The sequence below is a fragment of the Amia ocellicauda genome, chromosome 7, assembly GCF_036373705.1.
Source record: "Amia ocellicauda isolate fAmiCal2 chromosome 7, fAmiCal2.hap1, whole genome shotgun sequence".
In the NCBI taxonomy this organism is placed as follows: Eukaryota; Metazoa; Chordata; class Actinopteri; order Amiiformes; family Amiidae; genus Amia; species Amia ocellicauda.
In genome coordinates this window covers 4,516,235-4,523,984 of record NC_089856.1, presented here as the reverse complement: position 1 = coordinate 4,523,984, position 7,750 = coordinate 4,516,235, and positions in this window count along the sequence as shown.

The window sequence follows — 7,750 nt, the reverse complement described above, 5'->3', positions numbered from 1 at the left end:
AGCGCCGAGAGGGGGCTGAAAGTTAGGACCGAATGTTGAAACACTAAGACAATTATCCCAGTAAAATCTCCGGCGGATTAGAAAGGCTTTACGCTCCGATTACACTACGTGCCTCTCTTATCTGTGTTTCCCAAACACCCACCCAAGATTACTCATCTTTGAGAAGTAGAGCTCTGTTTTATGCTATTGATCACATTTGCCAAGTTCCACCTGAAAAAAAAACTGTCTACAACTTCCCTGTGTGTATTCCGGCTCTTCATATTTATTTTTCTCCTCTGCACTTGGCTTTTAAACACCCACAGCTTATCACCTTTGTCCGTTATAGCTCTTCATTATCTGATGCCAGGCCAAGAAGCTAAAATAATTTTCATGCTGTACAGTTGTTTGAGAATACTGATGCCTTTGCATGAATTTGGAAGGAAATCTAGATGGTTTAACTCACAAAATTAATACATTTTGGCTGAAGACTTAACCAGAAATTAAGACAAATTAAGCTTTTCCCATTTGAAAGGAAGCTACACTTCTGTTTAAAGAGACTTCTTTTCCATTAAGTCTCTTTTAATAGGTTTGCTTTGTGGACATTGGAGATTTCTTTAAATAAGTTGTGAGAAAAAAAAAATATATATATATATATATATATTCAGTGGGGGAAAAAAGTATTTGATCCCCTGCTGATTTTGTATGTTTGCCCACTGACAAAGAAATGATCAGTCTATAATTTTAATGGTAGGTGAATTTTAACAGTGAGAGACAGAATAACAACAAAAAAATCCAGAAAAATGCATTTCAAAAAAGTTATAAATTCATTTGCATGTTAATGCGGGAAATAAGTATTTGACCCCTTCCACTTAGTACTTGGTGGCAAAACCCTTGTTGGCAATCACAGAGGTCAGACGTTTCTTGTAGTTGGCCACCAGGTTTGCACACATCTCAGGAGGGATTTTGTCCCACTCCTCTTTGCAGATCCTCTCCAAGTCATTAAGGTTTCGAGGCTGACGTTTGGCAACTCGAACCTTCAGCTCCCTCCACAGATTTTCTATGGGATTAAGGTCTGGAGACTGGCTAGGCCACTCCAGGACCTTAATGTGCTTCTTCTTGAGCCACTCCTTTGTTGCCTTGGCTGTGTGTCTTGGGTCATTGTCATGCTGGAATACCCATCCACGACCCATTTTCAATGCCCTGGCTGAGGGAATGAGGTTGTCACCCAAGATTTGACGGTACATGGCCCCGTCCATCGTCCCTTTGATGCGGTGCAGTTGTCCTGTCCCCTTAGCAGAAAAACACCCCCAAAGCATAATGTTTCCACCTCCATGTTTGATGGTGGGGATGGTGTTCTTGGGGTCATTCCTCCTCCTCCAAACATGGCGAGTTGAGTTGATGCCAAAGAGCTTGATTTTGGTCTCATCTGACCACAACACTTTCACCTAGTTCTCCTCTGAATCATTCAGATGTTGGCAAACTTCAGACGGGCCTGTACATGTGCTTTCTTGAGCAGGGGGACCTTGCGGGCGCTGCAGGGTTTCAGTCCTTCACGGCGTAGTGTGTTACCAATTGTTTTCTTGGTGACTATGGTCCCAGCTGCCTTGAGATCATTAACAAGATCCTCCCGTGTAGTTCTGGGCTGATTCCTCACCGTTCTCATGATCATTGAAACTCCACGAGGTGAGATCTTGCATGGAGCCCCAGACCGAGGGAGACTGACAGTTATTTTGTGTTTCTTCCATTTGCGAATAATCGCACCAACTGTTGTCACCTTCTCACCAAGCTGCTTGGCGATGGTCTTGTAGCCCATTCCAGCCTTGTGTAGGTCTACAATCTTGTCCCTGACATCCTTGGACAGCTCTTTGGTCTTGGCCATGGTGGAGAGTTTGGAATCTGATTGATTGATTGCTTCTGTGGACAGGTGTCTTTTATACAGGTAACGAGCTGAGATTAGGAGCACTCCCTTTAAGAGAGTGCTCCTAATCTCAGCTCGTTTCCTGTATAAAAGACACCTGAGAGCCAGAAATCTTGCTGATTGATAGGGGATCAAATACTTATTTCCCTCATTAACATGCAAATCAATTTATAACTTTTTTGAAATGTGTTTTTCTGGATTTTTTTGCTGTTATTCTGTCTCTCACTGTTAAAATACACCTACCATTAAAATTATAGACTGATCATTTCTTTGTCAGTGGGCAAACATACAAAATAAGCAGGGGATCAAATACTTTTTTCCCTCAATATATATATATATATATATATATATTTTTTTTTTTTAAAGCACAAACAAAAGTAAGTAGAAATTGGGTTTTCTCTGGGTGCATTTCATCCCTCATCACAAATACAGGCTTTTTAGGTTACTCTAAACTGTGATGTAATTGTATGTGTGTGTGTGTATGCTACCCTGCGTTAAGCTGGCATCCTGTCTGGAGGAAGTGCTTATTCATAATGGATGGATGGACCAGGATGCATTCATTTATGGGCATTGCTACTAGTGAAAGCTATTGCCAGACAGTGTCTGACACATCTTCTCTGACTCTAAATCGACGAGTTAATGGTTCTTTGACATCATAAGCTGTGAGAGTGGCCGTGTGATTGCACTGCTACTGCCCCACATTCCACCCGACTGCTCTCAATCTTAAAAGTCAGCATGGAGACTGAGAATACTCAGCCTTTCACACAGGGGCTAACTTTCTCTTTGCTAGAGACGCCCCCAAGTCTGTTGTCACTCCATCTCACTCAGCAGCAGCCGGATCAGTTCAGATTCCATAGGCCCCTTCATTGTGAAAGGCTGATCCAAGACGTGCAGAGCTTTTGACATCCGGCGACTCAAATTAAATCAGAAAGTTAGTTTGGATTGGGTGACCCCAGTTCAGCAGTTGTATAGGTTGTGCTTAAATCAGTGTGCAAGGACACAGAAACAGATGCCTACAGACACTTGTGGAAGCAACTGAACTTGGTCGGACGCACAAAACTAGCTGCTCCCTTTGAACTAACTTCCATTTACAAAAATAAGTCCTTTAAACTCACTAAGTTAGGAAGTCTTTCATGTTGCCCCAGGAAGCACAATCTATCTATTTGAGGTGTTAATCCATCAGAAGAGAGAATGCCAATGCAATAAATGAAGAAAGCCTTGATTTTTGTTCTTAAATGCCCAAAGGGAGATTGGAATATGCAAGACTTACTGTGTAAACCCAAACTAAACCAAACCATATTTTCCCAGGCAATCCATTTCAGGTCCAGATTTCTGTTAGGAGAGGAGTCCTGGAATAAAAACCAAAAGAAACCTAAGAAAGGTCATCAGTGGGAGGAAGCTCATTTGGTTTCTGGTAGCCAATCAATCACCTGCCTCTTTGGGAAGGATCCCAGAGAGTCAGCTTTAACTAGAACTTGAAAGCACACTTCCACATCCTCGCTGCTCTTTGTGTAAAGACAAGCCGTCTGTTTTTGGTCCTAAATGCATCTGTCTCCATTTCAATTTGTGTCCTCTGCTCTCTGCAGAGTAAGAAACAGTATTGGTTGCTGACTTTGTCTCTTAAAGACCAAGACATTTTCCTTTCACCTGTCCAGGTAGCTCATGTCTTTAAATGCCAGGCCGTAACTCCAGGCACTGTGTGCTTAGTTGTTCTGTAATATGTTGACTTTTTACAAGAATCTGCTACTATAACTAGGCATAGCTACCAAACATGACAGCACTGTTGAGGTACTGCGAGTAAACTTTCCTTTGCCAACAGAAATGGCCCAACTTTCTTGTACCCTCCAGCTGCTCTTCAGTTTCTGCCAGACAAATAAGGGAAAAGTGCCAGGAATAAAACACTCATCCATGCCATTTCAATAAGTTCATAAATGTGGACGTTATCTGTAATGGCATTTTTTTGTTATTATTATTTTTCAAAAGAAGAAGGACTTTTACTAGCCTCTTTCTTGTTTTGAGGCAAATGAGATTCAGTACAGCCAAATAGCCTTTGCCTATACTGAGAGCCCCAAGCACTTTGCATCTCTGGTTTTAAATTAAGGGAGATGTTATTGAGAAAAGTCAGTCTGATCTGCCATTTTTTTCAGATTTGACATCTTGCCACTCGCATAGTTTATTGTTTAGGTCTGAAGTGAATCACTTTAGACTTAATGCCAGTGTGATTGAGGGGGGAAGGGGACTAGGGCAATGCATTGCATTTAAACAGCACTGTTTAAAAGTGCTAGATATAAGAAAAAGTCCCCTTAAGATTGCATCAGTATGGCTTGTTTGAGGATTCAAAGGAAATCCCCTGAGTAAGTGCACTGATTGTTTTTGCGGACCAACAAGATGCTGGAATGCAGCGCAGTATTGTATTTGAGAACACTGTGTAATACGGCAGATAGCACTGTGATAAGAAAGCTAATCTTTATATAGGCTTTTGTATTCCAGTATGCAAAAGACTGATCTGTTTCTAAAATGTACTTGTATGTTTTTGCAAATATGTGTTCATTCATACTGTGTACAGATCCCTGGAGATTTCAGATGTGCCGACTTTATTGCACTGTTTTTGCAAAACACGAACTGACATGTAAGGGAAGATTTATATAAACGATACATTTGCGTAATACTGTAAAGGGCCTTTACATGTAACTGCTGTGCTTGTGAGTAATTCACATGTACAAGAGGGCAAATCCATCAGTTTGATAGCTTTGGGAGTGGTAAAAGTGTTGGACCCAAATTAATGCCCTCCAAATGGTGCGATAATACACATTTAATTAAGCAGATGTGTCCTTCATTAGTTAATTGGCCTGAGTCTTAATTGATCACCTGGTTGGCTCTGGCATGACAATGCAGTCAGATTCCTCGCAGTCATTGGCCAAGCAAATAAGCCAATCAGATGCCTGGGACACTATTGGTAGGGCAGTTTTTACATGACGTGCGATTATTGCTGAAAAATACACTGCGCACATTTTTCTTTAGGGGATAATATACATTTTAAGGAATTCTAAACTCTCATACAGCTATGTTAACTTGAAGCAATGACATTAAAACCTATGAAACTGATGTATCCATTGCAATACTCGAAAATGTGTTTTTGTCATTGGAAAACAAAGATGCGATTTTGGAGTTCAGTCACATCTTTCTCTGAGCATATAAGCAAAATTAAAACAACCTATAAGAAGGTTTTGTGAATGTTGGTTACTTTGTTCATAATCATGCTTGTATGAGCTGGACTTTGTCTGTGTGAAAGTGTACTGACTGATAATTTAACAGACATTTAAAGGATTTTTATCACAAATCACTATCAATTACATTTGAAGTTGCTCTGTGATTCATTTAGTTTAGTAAATATTGTTTCGTATAAATGTTCTTATCATAGATCTCTTTTTAGTGTAGTCCACAGAAATCAATAAAGTGGGAGATATTTTGGCAGGGTTTTTTTAGTAAATCATTTTCCGAAAACTCTTCCTTTTGTGAGTTTTCCAGTCATGACATTTCCAGTCTTGCACGCAAACGTATACACTTATCCCACATATAACCTGAAATAAAGATAATAAAAAACTAAGATGTTCTCCTTGAAAGAGTCTATAAGAAACTCAGGCATTCATAGAGGGGAAGTTAATTACACCGCAATGAATTTAATTAACCTGAAAGGCAATGAGGCTAAATCACTTTATTGTATTGTAAGAATGTACTGCAATGACAGAGAATTTAAGCACACAGTCAGATTTAAACACCTATTGAAGACATCTATTAAAAAGTTGTGTTTCATTTATTTTTATTTTTTAAGAATAGCTGTGTGTGATTAACAACATTTGTTTGCCCATCCCCTGCTATTTTATCATAATGAACATTGGTGTGTGTGTGTTTGTGTGTTTGCGTGTGTGTGCATGTTTGTGTGTGTGTGTGTGTGTACGTGTGTGTGTGTGTGTGTGTGTGTGTGAATGTGGGGGGGAGACAGTTATCAGGCTGAGCATTGATCTCTGACAGCAAACTGCTCTTAATGATGGTTGGAGACTTCTTTTGTTCTGAAGTTCACATGAAGAGTGAATGAGCCAAACAATCAATATATATATTTCTGCTTCTGAAATCCTTAATATCATATCTAGTCCGTGCTAATGCTGACATACCCAGTGAAGAACAGACATGAATGGAAACAGTAGAACTGGAAATCTATTGCAAAAAGTGTTATAGTTTAAAAGTATTGTGTGTGTGTGTGTGTGTGTGTGTAGGTGGGTGGGTGTTGTGTTTGACAGTTGTGTCCATTCCCTCCATTTAGAATTCAATTCTGTATTCAGGTATTCATTTAATGGAGTGGCCATTAAAATTTGACATCATCCCCAAGCTGTAAACTTGAAGGTTTCCAGATCCTGAATCAAAATACATAATTATACATAAGTAGGTTATCATTTAATGAAAGATGTTTAGTAAACTGCATGACTGAAAGGGTTTAATTAATTCCAACCACAACTAATTATATTGTCATTAGATGAGGATATAAAACATACTTTCATGATTTGAGTGTTCATTCTGAAAGCTCTCCTGAGCAGGAGTCACATATTGAAAATTAATATTAACCTTTAATGCTATCGACGAAAAAGAACTTGAGTGAATATTTTCTTTAGATAACAAATAGGATATTTTCTTCCCAATCAGTTTAAATTCTAGCTGATATTTCTCCCTGAAACAACAGAAAACAATGTTTGTTCCATTTTGTTCTCCTCTTAACACTGAGGGGGAAAATAAAATATATTTTGGTTTGATTTCTGCCAGCTGCGTTTCTGCGTTAAATTGTGTTTGTGTGCATGGGTGAAGCATTGGCACCTGCTATTGCAATTTTTGTACCAACTGCTTGTTGAGAGATATTTTTGTGAGGAATCTCTGACTTTACACTCCATACAATTGCCGTCAGTTCTCTTCTATATTTCTACAATGAATCGTATTGCATTGCAAACAATTTTTACATGCCAACGCTGTGTCCATTCAAAATATTCAACATAACAATGAGATCAGTGTCCGCACCCACACAATACTGGGGAGAAAAGTATAGTACAGTAATCAGAAGAGGTGACTGAGGTAATATGTGCAAACATTGACTATGGGAGATAAAGCATCATAAGAACAGTAACATTAACATGGACGGGGAAATAAAAGTTTCAGACATACATTTAAATATAGCCAGCAATATTAAATATATGACAGTATGAACTGTAGTAGGCCCTACTTACTTTATTGTTAAACTTATTTCAAAACCAACCATGAATACATTCATGATCATGGTCTTTGTCCATTGCATTAATGATCATCTAATTACTGTTGTTAATAATAATAATAATAATAATAATAATAATAATAATAATAATAATAATAATAATAATAATAATAATAATACAAACATAGAAACACTGGTAATTTCAACACCTTTGTCTATTTTTTCCACCTGCCTTATAGTTTAATATATCCAAGCAAAATAAGTAGAAACACTTTTGTTATAATATAATACACAATAAATGAAGGCCACCATTCTTATTTTGTATACATTTGGTTTTGCTATAGTGTAACTTATATTTGTTATAATAAAAATTGTTGTTGTTGTAGAAAATATAATCATGAGAAACCTATACCATCTGGAGACAATCCGGTGTAATCCGGTTGTATTTTAACCTGTAACTACTGGCTGTATACATGAAATATGCTGTTCAATGAAATTATGCTAAAATGAAATTTGGACCAGAGGTTCAATTATTAAATGGTCCTGTCCAGCAGTTAAAGTTTCTAAACCACAATAGTTACACAAGTGCCAGTCAGTAA